This window comes from Microtus pennsylvanicus, chromosome 13, assembly GCF_037038515.1.
Source record: "Microtus pennsylvanicus isolate mMicPen1 chromosome 13, mMicPen1.hap1, whole genome shotgun sequence".
Lineage (NCBI taxonomy): Eukaryota > Metazoa > Chordata > Mammalia > Rodentia > Cricetidae > Microtus > Microtus pennsylvanicus.
Window position 1 is genome coordinate 15,666,754 of NC_134591.1, and position 19,651 is coordinate 15,686,404.

The 19,651-nt window shown below is 36.8% G+C and overlaps 1 protein-coding gene across 28 annotated transcripts in view; it reads right to left on the reverse strand.

The window, feature by feature from the left end:
- The window catches only part of Ptprd (protein tyrosine phosphatase receptor type D), a 2,195,185-nt gene that overhangs the window by 1,230,478 nt on the left and 945,056 nt on the right, over positions 1-19,651 (reverse strand). For all 28 annotated transcript variants that reach the window (XM_075945536.1, XM_075945538.1, XM_075945537.1 and 25 more), the window contains one exon: positions 270-318. The gene's annotated coding sequence lies outside the window, so the exon portion shown is untranslated. The remainder of the gene's footprint in view (positions 1-269; positions 319-19,651) is intronic.

The window sequence follows — 19,651 nt, forward strand, 5'->3', positions numbered from 1 at the left end:
TTCTTATTGTAAAGGTACACTTTACATTTCAACAGCAAAGAGAAGAAAAAAAAAAAACGAGCAAAGCTGTTATTGGTTTCTTATATCCCAGAGTTTCTACTGCTTCATAACAGACAAGCAATATTCTAGGTGTTTTGCTTTGTAGTCCCTTTCATTCTCCCAACTTCCTCCATTCTGATTTCTGTATATATTATTTTAATAATTAATTAAAATAAATTTGGGAATAAAATCAAATTCTAAAGCTATGCATGCAGTAGTTATAATCTTACCATCAACTCACAGGTTAGGAGTTCAAACACAGGTTCACCACCCTGAGACCTAGAGAAATACAATACAAACCAAGCTTTTAGTATTAAGATTTGATTTTCATTAAATAAAATTATATTTACAATCCAATGATACGTGTTATTGTATGAATTATTAATGCACCTTAAACTTAATGGTTTTGACTATCCTTTTGTCAGAAATAGCATAATCCAACTCACATGAAATTGTTATTAGCATACATTCTTTAATTTGAACTGTTTAAGGTAGAGATTATAGAGAAGTTGAGCACCTGTAAAGTCTTTCTTCTCATGGGCCTGTAAGCGTTGGATACATTTGAACATATAATGCACTCTGCAGATGGAATTCCAGAGGGAAACACCACTCATTCTCTTCCAGTGACAATGCAGGTGTTTACATAGATTTATATAAAATGGGGCATGCATACCATTAATGTGATTGCAATACCATAATCCCATTCTATACTTTCTGTTTTAACTGCTGGAGAATATAGAACTCCATATGACCCTAAATGTATAGTTATAAAATTGCAATCATATTCTACACTTGCTATTTTGTTTTTTTGGATTTTTTGTTGTTGCTGTTGTTGTTTTTCTGGACCACTGTCATTCCTGAGTATCTTGGACCTTGCCTTGTAGACAAGGCTGTCTTTGTACTCACAGAGATCTGCCTGCTTGTCTCCCAAGAGCTGGGATTAAAGGCATGCATCACCACCTCCAGGTTTATACAGAGAGTGTAAAACTCCACATCACTACAAATATTTCATATCATTTTTAAGGATGTATCACATTCTATTATATAAAAGATATTTTAAGTCATAGAAATTTATGAACTTAATTTCATAGCCTTTAAATCTCTTGGCTATGATCTCTTATGGCATTATTTGACAGATGATACAGGAAAGAGACTTTGCCAATGCTTTATTATTATAATGTGGTTTATTAATTTATAAATAAAGATTAAAATTATTAATCTCTAAAGTTTACTTCCAGTTAGCTGCTTTTTATGTGAATGAAAATCCAACAGAAAATTTTATCTCTTCTCATGGAGAAATGAGTAGCGTTTGCAGACTCCTCAGAAGTTCCAGATTCAATGAGCTATTTCATGTGCTCTTCTGAAGAGCCCCTAGTTAACCACAGTAAGCTATGGCATGTGCTCTTCTGAAGAGCCTCTAGTTAACCACAGTAACCTATGGCATGTGCTCTTCTGAAAAGCCTCTAGTTAACCACAGTAAGCTATGGTATGTGCTCTTCTGAGAAGCCTCTAGTTAACCACAATAGGCTATGACATGTGCTCTTCTGAGGAGCCTCTAGTTAACCACAGTAACCTATAGCATGTGCTCTTCTGAAGAGCCCCTAAGTAACCACAGTAAGCTATGGCATGTGTTTTTCTGAGAAGCCTCTAGTTAATGACAATAAAAGTTGATAAAACTAGAAACAGCACAAAAAGCACTGTCATGTTAGCTGCCTAATGTTTAGTGTTATCTTTGTAAAATATGCTTTCTCTATGTAATTGTATACTAAGAAGTTTAACTTCAGTGTTATAAATGGAAACATTAACTATGACAAATTAGCATTTAGCACTTAGCAAGAGATGTCATATGTGAAAATGAGTGTGTCATTGAAAGAATAATGGTGGAGTTTAGTAAAATGCCACTATCATGAAGATGAAAATCAACACATCACAATTTGATTTCTTCTGTGAGCATAGTGTGTGTGTGTGTGTGTGTGTGTGTGTGTGTGTGTGTGTGTGTGTGTGTGAATTGGTGCACTAAAATGTATACATATGTGAAGATTAGTAGTGAACCTTGGGTTCCTCAGTTGGCAGAACCTTCTGGTTTTGTCGTTGGTGATAGCTGTTTCTGAAATAATGTCTCTTAATTCACCTGAAATTTTCTGCTTAGTGAGTCTCTCCTTTCCCAGAGCTGGAATTAAAGGTGTGTGTCAGCACACCGACCATTTCTATGTGAGGTCTGCGGATCAAATTCAACTCCTCCTACTAGTGTAGCAACCATTTTTCCTACTAAAGACCTACCTAGCTCTCAGCCTTGCTTTCTTATTGTGCAAGGTAAAGTGTATATATACAATGTAATCCTGAATAACAAATGCTCAGGAAAACCTCAGCTGAGGTCATTGGACAAATGAGTGTCAGAGACTGGATGTATCCAAAATCTTTGATTCTTGATGCTTTGTGCTAAGTTCTTGGACTTTGCTATTGGCCTCCTTATTGCCAAGTTGGTAGGATCTGTTCACCAGCATCCCAAAGATGCTTTTGCCATTTTTTCTTTTCATTTTCCAGTTTTATAGCACATTAACCTTTTAAATATTCCAGACTCATCTATCAAATGGCACACTATTGCCACTGTCACTGCAGGAGGAAGAAGTGAGAAAATCATTATTGACATATACTATACTTCCTATTGACATTTTTTTTTTTTTTAGGGAAAGCCTCCCATATGCGAAGATCCACCCAAATGTCAACTCTCAATGGCCTTCCTACCTGCGCTTTCCTTTTTAGCAACAGATGTAAGGATTTAAATTTTGGTAGCACAATTTTTTCTTTAGGGTTTTTTGGTTTCTATTGCTGTGGTGAAACACCATGACTGTAAAATGTGTTTGGGGAAGAGGGGTATTCTGCTTACACTTGCACACTGCTGGCTACCACTGAAGGAAGTCAGTACAAGTACTCAAACAGGTCAGGAGCTGATGCAAAGACCATGGAGGGTGTTGTTTACTGGCTTGCTTTCCATGGCTTGTTCAGCTTGCTCTTGTATAGAACTCAGTACCACCAACCCAGGAATAGAACTTCCCACAATGAGATGGGCCCTCTTCCATTGATCACTAATTGAGAAAATGCCTTACAGTAGGATCTCAGGTTGGTATTTCCATAACTGGGCCACTTCCTCTCTGCTGACTCTAGCTTGTGTCAAATTGACCCACAAAACCAACCAGTATAAACAATAAAAGGTGTGGTAGAACAAACATTTAGAAAAAACTAAATATGATTATGCCAGAATAAGCTGAATGAATATACAAATTAAAAATACAATTATTTCTATTTTATTTTTAAAAACTGAAGGTCAAACTTTAATATTTAGTATTATAATGAAGAAGTAGAAATTACTTTATAATGTCAGTTAGTGGTATCATATGCTAAATTACTCTTTCAGGCATTGTGTTACATATTTTCAATTTTAAATGGAAGCTTTCAACTGAATAATTGAATTTCAAGATAAAAACCACAAGAGATTTATGTTTTCTAACTAAATCTAGAAGGCATATTTGAGTTTGAGACAATAATAAAAATCCAAAGGCTGTCTTCCTCTGTATTACTGTATTATTATACATCTTGATCTGTATTAATCTGTATTATTATATTGATTAGATATAGCAGGCATGTGCATTGTAAATCATCGTTCAGATTTAGCTTTCAGAAAAAATAGCAAAAGCATCTAATAAATTTATCTTCCAAGGTTAAATCCAAGTCAACGAAATGACTTCAAGTATATATGAAGTATAGTGCCAAAGTGTGGCTCACCCCAAACTTAATTTATCTTTTCAATGATTTGTAGGGTTAGACTCTGGCAAAGAGTTGAAATGCTATGACATGTTTAAACAGGGAAGAGACAATTTACATGACATGAATAAATAATTATGCAGAGAAGAGGTGTTTGCAGGAAAAGGCCCAGTCATCAAACTAGCAGTGCCATTGGCACTAAGTTCAATCCTTCTTGAAATTCAGGAAATTTCATTTCACACAAGAGTCTAACAATATGAACTAATCAATGCATCACTTTCATTTGAGCAAGCCACAAAGTACTATGCTGACTTATACATTAATTCATTACTGGAAATTTTATAAATCTAATATCTTAAGTCTATCTGGTTAAAGAAGGAACACTGTAATGTTACTGTGTGTTACTAAAGCCCAGAACTTTATTTAGTTGTTCCAGATGTTATAAACATTTACACAACACATAAAATTTCCCTAGAAGCATGTAAAATATTCCATTTCTCTCATCTTGTCTCCACATAGTCTTGCTATTTTTAGCATCATATAAATAGAAGTGATAAAGAAGCTAATGAATGTATCCAACAGCACACAGCCAATAAGTGATGAAGTTGAGATTCAATCTCTCTTAGTCCACAGTGAGACAGAACATTAAGATTAAAAAATTGTGTATGCATCTGTGTGCATGTTTATGTGAAGCATGACTGTGGGCTCCTGTGAGTGTCAGGAGAGGCCATCAGATTTCCTACAGCTATATTTACATCCAGTTGTGAGATACATGATGTGGGTATTGAGAATTTAACTGTGGTCCTCTGGAAGTGGAGAAACTGCCTTTAACTACTAAAACATCTTAGCCTTCAATTCTCTTAATGAGAAAGTACGTAATAAAACACAGTTTCCATTTAACTCTGTTTAGAGAGAACTTAAATTTACAACTCCAAGAAGCATAGACACTATGCAATATTCTCCATCAGTCAAGAAAAATGAAATCACAATTTTTCAGGTAAATTGATGGTAGTAGAAAAGTTTATATTGAGTGAAATCATTTAAACTCAGAATGATAAACATAGCATGTTCTCTCCAGCTGTACTTCCTAGGATTTAAATGTGTTTATTGTAACCTGGAGTACCTGTAGAATCCAATAAAGAACGTGGGTACCAAAGAGGAGGAGCAAAAGACAGGGGAAAAACAAGGTACAAGTGATTTAAAGAAGAAAATAGGAAAAACAGTGAGGGGCATTAATCAGGTATGGGGAAGGAGATAAAGAAGAAAGATAGACAAGAGTAAACTGACAGCAATAAAGTCTGGAAAATACATAAAATATCTTATCATTATATATTTCTATAAAATAGCATACATATAAATCTCTGTATGTATATACATATATAGCTTTAAGAAAAAGTGATCAGGTCTAAGATTGCTCCCTCCAAGAAAAATAAAGTAACAAAACCCAATACCAGTGATGACGAGTCTCCTTTGAGTTATTGATCAAGGTTCTCCAAGAGGCGACTTAAACATAGTCTATTGTTATTACCTTGGGTTGCCTCTCAGAAGATGAAGGGATGGCCTATGCTCTCAGAAAAGGGGCCTACAGGATATGAACTGGAAATGGCCTGAAAATCTTCTTCCTGAGAACAAGCTTTCATGACACCAAGGGACACAAACAAATAATAGTCCTACCCAGATGTAATATCTATGAACAACATCACAATCCAGCATGGCACAATAACCCTAGGAGTGCAATACTGCTGTGCATACTTGGTGGTAAGCAATAGTTCTCTATTCCTACTTAGGTCCTGATCAACAGGAGTAAACTAGGACCTGGCATTGGAACTCTAGCCAACTCCTCAGCACAAGTGAAATCCTAGATCTTGGAGAAGAACTTACAAATGCTATTTACTAAACCAGAATAATCCCTAACTACATATTAAATTTTATCTTTATATACACATATAAAAATTTCTTAGAAAAAAGATCATTACAGAAAAATACAATCAATCAAAATATAGAGAACAAGACATTACATGGTACCCAGTCCCAAGTGATACACCCACAGCACAATTCCTGCATCTAAGGCTCAGGAATACTTGCAGAAGAGGGGGTGCAAAGATTGTAAGAGCCTAAGAAACAGCAAGTTTGGTATGAGATTGTGTTGCCTAGAAAGGTCAGGAAGCCTACACCCATAAAGACCCATCAGTATGGTTACCTGAACAATAACTTAACAAGGTTGACACTAGTGGTCATGCGAACATGGAAAAGGGAAAGTCTGTGGAGACTCAACAAAATACAGGCATTTCAGGAATGATAAGAACAAGAGTAATTATCTTTTCTAGGGAAGAGCCCTCCGATTGGTTATCTAATATAAAGTGGCCACTCCCGAGATAATATACATTCAAGTAACATTACATGAACCGAGTAGGCTGTATTTACATATTTAGGAATATGTGTATATGCAACAATAAATTTGAGAGAGAACAAGCAATATGCATGCAAGAGGTTAGAAGGAGGAAAGAGAAAAGGAGAAATTATCTATTGCTCGAAACCAGAAACCAAAACCAAAAACAAGTAGAAACAACTAAACCTCCCATTTCAAGTAAATCATTGGAACCTATAAATGAGTTCTAGAGTTTCTAGCTTAAAGCACTAATATGTGATGACAAATATTAGGGTATTTGCTCTTTAGTGTCTGACTGGTCAAATGCTAAATGTACACCATGTTTATGTATCAGACATGTCTTAGATTTTTGATTCTGACAAATTTTACAAGGCATAAGATTTTATAAACCATGTAAATTTTATATAATATGTGAATTATTTTGACTTGGTTTATCAAAAACACTTCCTAAATAAATAAATAAATTTTAAAGTGAAAAACTTTGAACTCTTACTTCCTTTGAGACTGTCAAGCTTATCTGAGAAGCACTAGTACTTTTATCTTTGCAAGGCAACAAGTTTGAGAGAAAAGTCAAATGCTACTTTGAAATTCTGCATGTTATAAGGTCTCATTAAATCACTAATAAATACCAAAAATGCTACAACAGAAACAACCGTAGGATAGAGTCAAAACAGGACAGGTGTTGGGGCTACAATAGGAGAGTGATCCATAATCTTGTTTTCAGGAGACTAAGTTCTGGCAATTACGTTCATGTGGAAGTAAGTGCTATAGAATGTGGGAAGTGCTTTCCTTATTAATGTTTGGCCAGGTTCTGGGTGCTGCTGCCCACCCCACCTATAACACTCACACCCACCTCTTTTGGGAATATTATTTTCAAGTGTTACTTTTGTTTGTGCTGCATTTGTGTAACTCTGTGAAGTTGTATCACTGTGCCAGTATGAAACACCTGATGGTCTAATAAAGAGCAGGTCAGGAGCAAGGACTCGTGGTGATGGCAAATAGAGAGAAGAAATAGAAGGAGAAATCTGACACAAGCAATGAAAGAGGAGCAAAAAAAAACAAGTCCAACCATTGCTCAGAATGTAAAGATATTGTATATATTTTCCATTTGTGGCCCTATAATTTATGTAGTTACAGACAGCCATTTGTGTACTTGTTAAATAAAAGTATAAGAAAAGTCAAAGTGTTCAGAAGAATGAAGTCAGGATGTGGAAGGAGAGAGGAAGTGGGACACACGAGAGATGGACCATGTACAATATTTATCTGTATAAAGACTTTTTAATTCACTTAAGTTTTTAGTTGATGTTGTGTAGACTTTATATGGTTGACAAGAATAACTTAAATTCCAAGTGGACAAGGTCAAAGAGATCCTCCAAAATGGTTTATGTTAAATTATGACATCATCATCTAATTTTCCTGAGCTGATATTCTTTCACAGCAAGCTACAGAGCTTAAACAAAGTCAATATTCATCCTCAAAGCTGCCATGTTATTAATGGCTACTTACTTGATATGAAATTAAGGTAGTATACTGTAACTGTCAACATTAATGCAAATGCTTCTTTAATTGCAGGGAGTTGTCATTTTGGAATCCCTGTAAGATTGTGGACAAGTTCACACAATTGGTTGAACTTGCATGTAAATTAATAATTGGTAACCATGGCAACATTCATCAAGTGGAGAGACTGCATTTCAGTCACAACCTTAACTGTAACCCTCCTTCCTTATGTGCGAGGAGATAACGGTGACTGGCAGTGTCATTGCTTTACTTTCTGTGATTGGTTACTGCAGAAAAGCCCTGGAAAGTGACCTCTGACTGTTCTCTCATTTCTTGGTATTTACCTTACTTTCTTGTCAACTGTTAAAATACAGTCAAGAGCAAGATACACAGTAATACCTTTCAAACTCAAACACATACACAAACAAAATTTTAGCCTTGTTTAAAATAAAATAAAAATACCATACAGAAGTTCGTTTAAATGCAGAGAGTTTGGGCTTAGGCAAGTGTTTGTTTGAATGATATGCTAATTTAGTTTTGAATGTTTTGATTTGCGAATTCATCACACTAAAATAATCCCTGTATTTAAAAGATGGATTCCCAGTGTTATACTTACAGAAATGCAGGATCTAAAAGGCTATCCCAAAACAAAATTGTGAATCATCCCTTTAACCATATTGTCAAGTTACACAAGTTCTTTCCTTGTGTCATCGTCCCTGAAATGAGAACCTTTCAGGTCGTGGATGTCAAGTACCTACTAGCTTTGTCTCCCTTTCGATCTCACTCCACGCAATTATATCTCATCTCAATTAGAAGATGCTTCATAAAATTTGCTATGAGATGTAAAGTTTACAAAAGGAAGATGTTACTTTGCACAAGAGTTCTAATTTTCTACCGTATTTAAAGCAGAGTTGATGTGCTCATGCATCCTCGGCATTTCTTCTCAATTGTCCAATATGTTTCTGGTGATGCTCAAGTCAAACGTTTCCGAATCTATGTCACTCTATATCTTATTACTAATATATTCTTCTTTAAAAATTGTTTTATGTGTATGGGCATTTTGCTTGTATGTGTGCCTGGTGCACCACATGTGTGCCTGCTGCACAATAGAGGTCATAAAAAGAACATTGGAGTCCCTGAAAATTGAGTGAAAGTTAGTTGTGAGCCTCCATATGAATGCACGAATTAAATCATCTCCTCTGGAAGAGCAGTAACTTCTCCAAAGTCTTGGACCATCTCTCTTGTTCCTACCTTACATATTCTTTAAATTTTGTTTCCATTAATTGATTTGCTTGTTTGTTTCTTTACTTGTTTACTGCCTCACTATGGTGGACATATGGAGGTCAGGGGACAACTTGACAGAGCTCCTTCTCTCTTTATGCCCATGGGAGTCCCTGTGAATTAAACCCAGATCATTAGGCTCGGTGCTAAGTGCTCCTCTAGCCCTCCCGTCAGCTCTTGTCACACATTCCTATGTACGTTAAAGTTACTAATGGCAATGATTTTAGTTTTCAGATTTCCCACTTCTAAAGTGCCTGTGTATCATAACCTATTCTTTTAAATACTTTATATCTCTTTTCTTCTTGGATTATTTCTTTCATCAATTTCTTTTTATTTTCTAATAAAAACATTTCTAATGCTTCATTTGGAAGATTTTAAAGATAATTTTAAGCCTCATTTTGTTGCAGAAATCTGTCCTTTACCATCCCAACTACTCAAGGTATCTTTCATTTTCTTATATTTTTGGGTTGTGAAGCTAGCTTTAATGGCTGAGTCATCTCTCCAGCCCCCATTTTCTTGTTAGATGCTAATTCTATTTTTAAGTTTTCTATATGGAAATTTTTTTCTCATTCAACAAATTCTAATGATACTCTACTGAAGGTCTCCAATACTACTGCAATCAAAATTCAAGCCTCCTCTAGACATAATAACCCTGAAATATTTAGTATGTGTGAACAGTTCTGTAGTCCATCTGTCTTCAGTAGTAGGTAAAGCATCTAGAGATATAGCAGTTTAGAGATTTGGAGATCAATATGAGTAAAATATATAAATTATAATACTTTCATTTTTTACACATTCTTACAAGAATGGAACTTTATGTATATGTTTCAAATTATCATTTTGACAAGGAATTATATCCAAATCTCTGTTTTTAGATGTCATTTTAATTCTTGGTTCCAATGTTTATTTCAAAATGTATTGGTTTAAAACCCTCTTTAAATATTTCAAACTATTTGAGCTCAAAATTTTCTAATAAAAATGTATATACACATAGTTAAAACTTATTCTGTTATCTGGGATTTTCATTCTGTTATTGACACTTTTCACATGTTTAAAAATTGTATTTTATCTGTGTACGTATTTAACCTGCAAGCATGTCTGTGAATCACATATAAGCATTGCTGGTGAAGTTCAGAGAACATCATATTCCCTGATATTGTTGTTAAAGAAGGTTGTGGTCCACTTTTGGGTGCGCAGAATCAAACTCCAGTCTCCTGGAAGAGAAACACCTGTTCTTAACTACTCATGTATCTCTCCAGTCCCATAGTTAAGAGACTTTGAAATTGTATAGCAGTTTGTATATTTTAAAGATTGTGGATTTTCTGATAAGACTGATTTTTAATGTTTTAAAGAGAATGAGCTTTTTTAAAATTATCTTTTTAATTTATAAAGATTGTGGTACTTCAAAGTTGAAATTTTTATATTGTCATGTAAATATTAAAAAGACAACTTAGAGACAACAAGAGAAGAAAGACTGTGATTTAATTATGATTTATGCAGGTGTCAATATGACAAGGACTCAGTTGTGCTTGCTTCTTGTGAACTTAACACAACCTAGAGTCATTTGGGAAGAGTGAATCTCAACTGAAAAAATAAAAACCCTCCCACTTTGGCTTATCTTCTGGTGGTGCATTTTTTGATTGATGATTAATGAGAGAAAGCCCAACTCATTGCGGATGGTTCCACCCCAGGGCTGCCACTCCTGGTTGCTACAAGAAAACAAGATTAGCAAGCCATGGAGAATAAATCACTAAGGAGCATTCCTTCATGAACTCCTCATCATTCAGTTCCTGCCTCCAGGTTCCTGACTTTAGATTCTTTGTTTTTCTTTCTTTCTTTCTTTCTTTCTTTCTTTCTTTCTTTCTTTCTTTCTTTCTTTCTTTCTTTCTTTCTTCTTCTTCTTCTTCTTCTTCTTCTTCTTATTATTATTATTATTCAAATTTTTACCTCCTCCCTTCTTCCAATTTCCCTCCCTCTCCCCTATTTCCCGTCCCCCTCCCTCTCCAGTTCAAAGAGCAGTCAGGGTTCCCTGCCCTGTGGGAAGTCTAATGTCCTCCCCTCTCAATCCAGATCTAGGAAGGTGAGGATCCCAACAGACTAGGTTCCCACAAAGACAGTACATGGAGTATAATCAAAACCCAGTACCATTGTCCTTGGCTTTTCAGTCATCCTTCCATGTTAGCCATGTTCAGAGAGTCCGGTTTGATCATATGCTCCATCAGTCCCAGTCCAGCTGGCCTTGGTGAGTTCCCATTAGATCGGCCCCACCACACAGTGGGTGGGTGCACCCCTCGGGGCCCTGACTTCCTTGCTCATGTTCTCTCTCCTACTGCTCCTCATTTGGACCTTGGGAGCTCAATCCAGCGCTCCAATGTGGATCTCTGTCTCTCTCTCCCTCCATCGCCAGATTAAGGTTCTATGGTGATATGCAAGATATTCATCAGAATGGCTATAGTATAGGGCCAGTTCAGGCGTCCTTTCCTTAACTGCTCAAGGAACAAACTGGGGACATTTCTTTGGAACCTGGGAACCCCTCTAGAGTCCAGTCTCTTGCCAACCCTTAATTAAGAAATATACTTCCTTGCCCCCATATCCACTCCTCCTCCATCCCAACTGTCCCATTCCCCCAAGCTCTTCCCATGCTCCTCTTCTCACTTCTCAGATTCTTGCCTAACATACCTGCCCTGGTGTCTTTACTTGATGGAATGTGATGTAGAAGTACAAGTGAAATAAACCCTTTCCTCCCAAAGTTGATTTTGGTCATGGCATTTTGTCACAGCGATTGAAGCTGAGACACGACACATGGGAAAGCCAAAGATGAGGTAAACAGAAACTGAGACATATATGAGGTTATTTGGAAGAGTGTACTTAGATTTATTTCTTTACTTAGAAGTTAAAGGTGAGATAAAAACAAGAGAAATCATTATTCTTTGATGTCTTGTTGTATAGTTATTTCCTCCAAATGTTACTATTCTATCTTAGAGGGATAACAGGGGCTCCTAGGACTCAAAAAACTAAAGACTTCACAAGGTTCAGGAAGTTGAGATTGTTTAAAGATTTGCAAACTTCCTCCGCAAGGTGTAAATTCAGTGAATCTTCATGGAGAGGGGAACTCTTTTTGTTCTACTTCTTGGCAGTAGTGCATGAAGAGTGAGGGGATGAGCTTTGGGAGTTGTCACTAATGTTGAAAATGGCATGGTGAGGAGATGCAACTGCCATTGAGTTCTCCATGGTCTTCTAAGAAACATCAATATACTCTCTGTTCATCAACCTCCAATTAGCTAGAATTATTATTATTATTACTATTATTATAATTATTGGTTTGACACATGCCTTGCTTGGAGTTAATGGATGCTTGTTCACAAATCCTCAGGAAGTCACAGCCACCCTCACCTGCATGTCTTGAACATCCTGGGCTTAATGTTGCAAAAACTATGTTTCGGGTTTGTGGGTTGCTGCTACACAGGTTTTGCAGGTGAACTTTGTCAAATACATCCTAGTTTTTTTTTTGCTATCAAATTCAACTTTACGTCTCATTTTTATTTCTTTCTATAGTAACAGAGACATTCCTTAACTTAGCCAGTAGTAACATTCAACACTATAGTGCTGGATAAGAAAAAAGTTTCTCATCTTCTACTCATCATAATTAATATTAAAAACATATAGGTATGTTGAATATTTATTAATAAAAAACGTATGGCTGGTAGATAGAAAGACAACATTAAGATTTCAACATCCCTCCCTCCCTTCCTCTCTCTCTCTCTCTCTCTCTCTCTCTCTCTCTCTCTCTCTCTCTCTCTCTCTCTGTGTGTGTGTGTTTGTGCACTATTATTCTTACTTCCCAGAAAGCAAGATTAAAAAATCTCCCAAAGCAGCAATCAGAGAATACATCAAGTCTAATGGATATACATTAACTAAAGGGCAACTATTTCATCCATATTCCACTAAGGAGAATCCAAGACAACTGACTTCAAGTAAGTACTACGGGCTGCATAATTTTGTGATATGGAACATTCTCCTTTCTTGAAAACGTATAAAAAGGAAGAGCACACTTTATCCTATGCTTGTGAAATCCTTTCAAAACTATAACCTTGCTGCTGCCTGGGTTATTAATAATTCTTCTAGTAAATCTCTTACCTAAAGAACAATCCATTTTGGTGGTGTAGCTCTCTAACCTGAGACTGTACAGACATCTACTAATTATCAGGATGGGTGCAATTGAATCATTACAAGCCATAAAGAGGAAGGGGATCTTCTGGCTACATTAGATGGGGCAGAGACAGAGAGATTTAGAGAAAGAAGAGTTCCTAACCATTTCTAGGAGTGAGTATATTGGAGGATTAGAAGGAAGGTACCAGCATTGATGAGCAAAGACAACTCCAGATGTCAGCCTGCAAAGAATACAGATCCCTGTCTCACAGGGACAAGGAATGGATTAGACCCAATCTGTTGGATAAGCTTAGAAACTGCTCCATCCCTATAATACCAAGTGTTTGGCTCACAAGACTACACACAAAACACATTAGATATGAGGTGTGTTCTGCCATCTGACATGTAGAAATGTGATAACACAATGGTGGTTTTACTTAATTTTGAAAATTATTGCCTTAAGTGTATGGGGATTCTACCCTCTAGTGTGTGTGACATATATGTGCACTTTCTGTGGCGACCAAAAGAGGACATAGAATATTGCATAACAAAAGTTACAAAGGGCTGTGAGTCACCACAGGGAATGGGGAATAGAAATCCTGTCTCCAGGAGCAGCAGCCATTACTCTTACCTGTCAAGATAGCTCTCCATCCCATAAGGGTGGTTTTTCAAAAAAATTTATGTTTTTATTTTTATGTGGATATATGTCTCTGAGTATATGTATGTGAACCACATACAAAGGCCAGTAGAGAGCCTAGCATCCCCTGGAGCTAGAGTTACAGGAGTTCATGTGTCACCCAGTGTGTGTGCTCTGCATCTAGTCTACATCCCTTATAGGAGCAACAATTGTTCTTAAGTGCTGAGCCATCTCTCCAACCACAAAGGGTGCTTTAAATAACTAAAATCAGCACAATTTATTTCGACATCACTTAGACAAAACATTAACACAATTCAAGTAAGTTGAATTTATAAAATTGTGTTATGTATTCTCTATAGTTTTGGGGTTTCTTTTTCTCCTAAAAGTCTAGTATTTGAAATTAAATGCATTTTAAAGTCATTTTCAGTAAGGTCTTGAAATATTTGTGCTCAGATAACACCAGTCATAATAGAGTTGGAGAATCATTTTCCCAACTGATTTGAAATACACATTAAATTATGCAAAAGATAAAATCTGTTTGTGACATTTTGAATATTCTATTCTGCTCCATGTCCATGCTGTGTGTTTGTAGAAATAAAACATAATTAAAAACAGTAAAGACCAGACATTATGGGTAAAGAGAATATGTGCTTTTATTGGAGAAATACCTTTCATTTAATATGAGAATTTATCAATAGTTTGAAATGTTTCTTCCATTCTAGTCATTACTCATGACATTGATGTTTCCTTTTCCAGCTACTTCTTCTGTGTAAATATTCCCACATACCTGAATTTACACTAATAATTTATCTTTGCCTATCTTCCTCTGCCAGGGTTGTAATATTGTACAATCTTTGTCCTAGGAGAACACAGCCTTTGATGCTGTGGTTGGGTTTTCTGAGAGGAGATAATGGGTATGAAGTTGAAGGAAAGATATAGTTCCTTTGAGGATAATGATGATAGTGCAAGAAGGAATTTAAAAGTCTGGATGACAAACAACTAGTCACTGAGAGTGTGGGAGCATTTCCACACAGCATTCTAAGAACTGTGGAACCTGACCAAAAAGGAAGAGGAGAGAAGACTGTGCTCCATAGTGTAGAACTAGGCGAGAGCCAAAATGAAGGTCTCTGAAAATACTAATCACTTTTCTCACCCTTATTCTTAGTTTTCATTAGAATTAAGAATATCCATTCCTCTGACATCACCTAGGTGATTAGTGACTTCATCAATATGCTGTTCTACCTAGTCAATACAGGAGTTGTGACTCACTATACGACTTGCCTCAATACTCCTTCGTTTCATAAGGGAAGCACAGTGATTCCCGAAGACTGCAGGTGAATGTGAGCAGAAAGGAAGTGATGGGAGCCTTGTGAGCAGAGGTATAGTATAGGACAGCACTCAGCATCCCTCCCAAGACAGCAGACTGTGGTAGACAATGCAGTTTTACAATTCTATAGAACCTGTAGTGGTGACTCTGCCACTCCCATGTGAATCATTTTGAAATACAGAATAAAGAGCTTGATAATGTAGAACAAGAAGCTATTTCAATTGAGTATATCAAAACATATAGTTAGAAACATTTCCTCATATGTACATTAAACTGTTTTTCAGTCCTCAAAATGGACTAATGAAAAAGTTAACACAAAACAATCTCCTGCTGGTATCATCAAAAAGAATTTTGCTCTTTTCTCTGAGTGAATAATTAGGCAAAATATATTCACTCAGATATGACCAAACATGGATCCATGCATATATAAAGGAAAACACTTACATTGAGTACTTCTTACATTAAACTGGCAATAATTCATGCATTATGTTAAAGAAACATGTGGGCCAAATGTTAAATCAATATTTAAAGTATGTTTAGTGGATTCGTGGGTATTTTGGAGTCAAGAGGGCAGATAAAATAGGTAGCACGCAAATGACTAATTTCTAGAGAAGTTTGCGTCTTGTCTGTGTGATCTGCATGCTACACACATCTCATATAAACAGTGTTTATGTTCAGAATACCCAGAGGTTCCTGATAATTTCTCAAAGTTTCTTGAGAATAAATCTCACTGGGTTATTTTTCATTGCTTGCTGTATAGAAAATCATATTATTCTCATTAGAGAGGTCACTTGATATTCCTAATGCACACATATTTTTAAATGGGATTCTCACTTCATAAATCATTTGGGATGTTTGATTCATTTGTCTAAAACTAGCCAAAAGTATAAGACATGATTGCTTGTCAGTGTTCTTTCAGATGTCATATAAAGTCAGGACAGAAGTCATATAATGTAAGAAGTGATCAAATGTAAATAAAAAGGTGAAATGCTCATAAAATTATTTATAAATTCTTGTAGAGAACAAAAGATTAGTTCCCAGAACCCACACTAGGTAGCTGATAACCTCTTGATCACCAGCTCCATGGATCTGATGTCCATTTCTGACATCCATGGTTCCATACAGAAACGAAGCCTTCACTCACCCACTGACCTAGCTTGTTTCCCATGCTCTGACCAACACAATTTGGGAAGTATACTAGATTTGGGGTTTTTGTTTGTTTGATTATTTTGTTTTTGTTTTCTCAACTTAATTGAGAAAATGTCCCCAAAGAATTGGATATAATCAACTCTGAGGGGCATTTTCTTGATTAGTTTTTGATAGTGGAAGGCTCAGCCCACTGTGGTCAGCACTTCCCTTGGACAGATGCTGCTGGTGTGTGTATAAGGTCCTGAGTTCAATTCCCAGCAACCACATGGTAGCTCACAACCATCTATAATGATGTCTGGTGCCCTCTTCTGGCCTGCAGACATACACACAGACAGAATATTGTATAGATAATAAATAAATAAATAAATAAAAGGAAGCTGGGCAAGCCATTAATCAGTATTGCTCCAAGTGTAGGAAAGCTTTAAATGTTTAGATCCTAGTAAGTCTCTGGGAAAATAATGCATAGAATAAATTATATGGCTAGTTTAATTTGGCTCTTCATTTTTAACACTGTAGGAATGGGTTGTAATAAAAAGCAAAAATGTGTACAAAGAAAAAAAGGGCAAACACATTTAGCTATCTTAACCTATCAATCCTTGACCATGAGAGATCTTGCCATCTTTTGATATATTTTTAAATTTCTTTCTTTAATGATTTGAAAATTTTATCATACAAGTATTTCACTTGCTTGGTTAGAGTTACCCAAAGGTATTTTATAACATTTATGGCTATTATATTCTTTTTAATTGTTTGTCATTTGTGTATAGGAGGTCTACTAGGTTCTTTTAATTAATCTTATATTCACCTGCTTTGCTGAAAGTATTATCTACTCTAAGAGTTCCCTGGTGGAATTTTTAATATTATTTATATATACTACATTATTATCTGCCATAACAATACTTTAACTTTTTCTCTTCCAATTTATATCCCCTAATATCCTTCAGCTGATTTATTGCTCTAGCTAAAATTTCAAGTACTATATTAAATAGATAACTCAGAGTGGGCAACCTTGTCTTGTCCTTTATTTAATGGTACCACTTTGAGTTCATCTCCATTTAATTTGATGTTGGCTATAGGCTTACTTTAAATTGCCATTATTATGTTTAGGTATGTCCCTTATATCCATAACCTCTCCAGGACTTTTATCATGAAAAGGTGTTTGGTTTTGTCAAAAGCTTTTATTTAGGCTTTAAACTGTAAATTGCCATTATTATGTTTAGGTATGTCCATTATATCCCTAACCTCTCCAGGACTTTTATCATAAAGGGGTGTTATGTTTTGTCACAAGCTTCTTTAGTGATGATCACTTTTTTCTTTCAGTTTGTTCATATGGTGTATTGCTTTGACTAAGTTTTATATATTGAACAAGCCCTGAATCTCTGGAATGAAACCAACTTGGACATGGTGGATTATCTTTTTGATGTCTTCTTGGATTCAGTTTGCAACTATTTTATTAGGTACATTTGCTTCTATGTTCATAAGTGAAATTGGTCTGTAATTCTCTTTCTTTGTTGAGTATTTTTGTGGTTGGAGTATCAGGCTAACTATGGGTTCATAAAATGAATCAGGTATTGTTACTGCTAATATATCTCTCATTTTTCATATAAAACTAGTGATTCCAATTGTTATTGATTTATTATCTCTCCCCATGAACAATTTAGCAGTTTAAAATGACAGTTCCATAAAATTTCAAGAGCAAAGTCTCTCATACTCCTGGAGAAAATGACAAGAGTAAGGGAGAGAAGCAGGCTAGGGAAATGACTCAGTATCTCCTGCTGGGCAAATGTGTGAACTTGAGTCCAAATTCTCAATATCACACCCACATCCACCCACACCCCCCCACACACACATACACAAACACACACACACAGTTTTAACCCCAGTTGGAAGTACTCTCTCAGGTGGGGTGGGGGTAAAGGAAGATGGGGAGAAAAAAGTAAAAGGGGGATAGGGAGAGCTTGGGGGAATGGGACAGCTGGGATAGAGGAAGGGTGGATATGGGAGCAGGGAAGTATATATCTTAATTAAGGGAGCCATTTTAGGGTTGGCAAGAGACTTGACTCTAGAGGTGTCCCCATGTGTCCATGGATATGTCCCTAGCTAGATCCTTGGGCAGTTGAGAAGAGGGAGCCTGAAATGGCCCTATCCTATAGCCATACTGATGAATATCTTGCATATCACCATAGAACCTAAATCTGGCGATGGATGAAGCTAGAGACAGAGACCCACATTGGAACACTGGACTGAGCTCCCAAGGTCCAAATGAGAAGCAGAAGGAGGGAGAACATGAGCAAGGAAGTCAGGACCGCAAGGAGTGCGTCCACCCACTGAGACAGCGGGACTGATCTAATGGGAGCTCACCAAGACCAGCTGGACTGGAACTGATGGAGCATATGATCAAACTGGACTCTCTGAATGTGCTGGACAAGGAGGGCTGACTGAGAAGCCAAGGACAATGGCACTGGGTTTTGATCTTACTGCATGTACTGGCTTTGTGGAATCCTAGTCTGTTTGGATGCTCACCTTCCTAGACCTGGGTGGAGGGCTGAGAACTTGGACTTCCCACAGGGCAGGGAACCCTGACTGCTCTTTGGACTGGAGAGAGAGGGGGAGGGGGGAAGAAGAAGGAAAATGTGAGGATGTAGAAATTTTTAAGTAAAAATAAATAAATAAATAAAAAGAAGTTGTTGTATGGAGCAGCGGGCTGGAGCCTGCCACTCCTATTTCAACAGAATGGCACCCAACGTGGTAACTAAATCCATTTAAAAACCTGAGAAGGCTTAGAAATAAGGGAAAGAGAGTTTAACACAGATTTTGCTGTTTGCTAGGATGTGCTATAGAGAGATTTCCTGTTTCAGCAGTAGCGGCAAAAAAAAAAAAAAAAGCTGTGTGATTTAAAAAAAAAAAAAAAACGCTGTTTCCTGGGGCTGCCAGTGCAAACTCTGGCTTTAAAGTATTTCAATGCCTTTTATGGGACTGGATGTTTGTGTTCCTGCTTGGGATCGGAGGAGAGTGCTCTGAAAGTGCCAATGGCTCAGCGCTCCCTGCTTACACCTGGACAGACAGCAGAATCAGGCTTAGGCAGGAAGGAGTGCATGGCGGATTCTATCCACCATACAGAGACATGTTTCCAGGCTGCGCAGTGCTCTGAGTGTCAGATTTGACTATAACTTGAAAAGAGTTTCTGTGCTGCATGCTCAGTCTCAGAATTAAACTGCTGAATGCGGCTCCAATGTGGACTTGCTGGGTGCCTGGAACTGTGTGCAGCTCAGGGGCACCAAATGGATCTGAGGCAGGAGCAGCTGCTCCATGCTGAACTGTGCTGATCTCAGTCAGAAACTATCGTAATTACCACAATAACAGCGCAGTTAAGTTTTAGACTGGGCAGGAGACAGGCGGTACCATATAATCCCTATGTGGT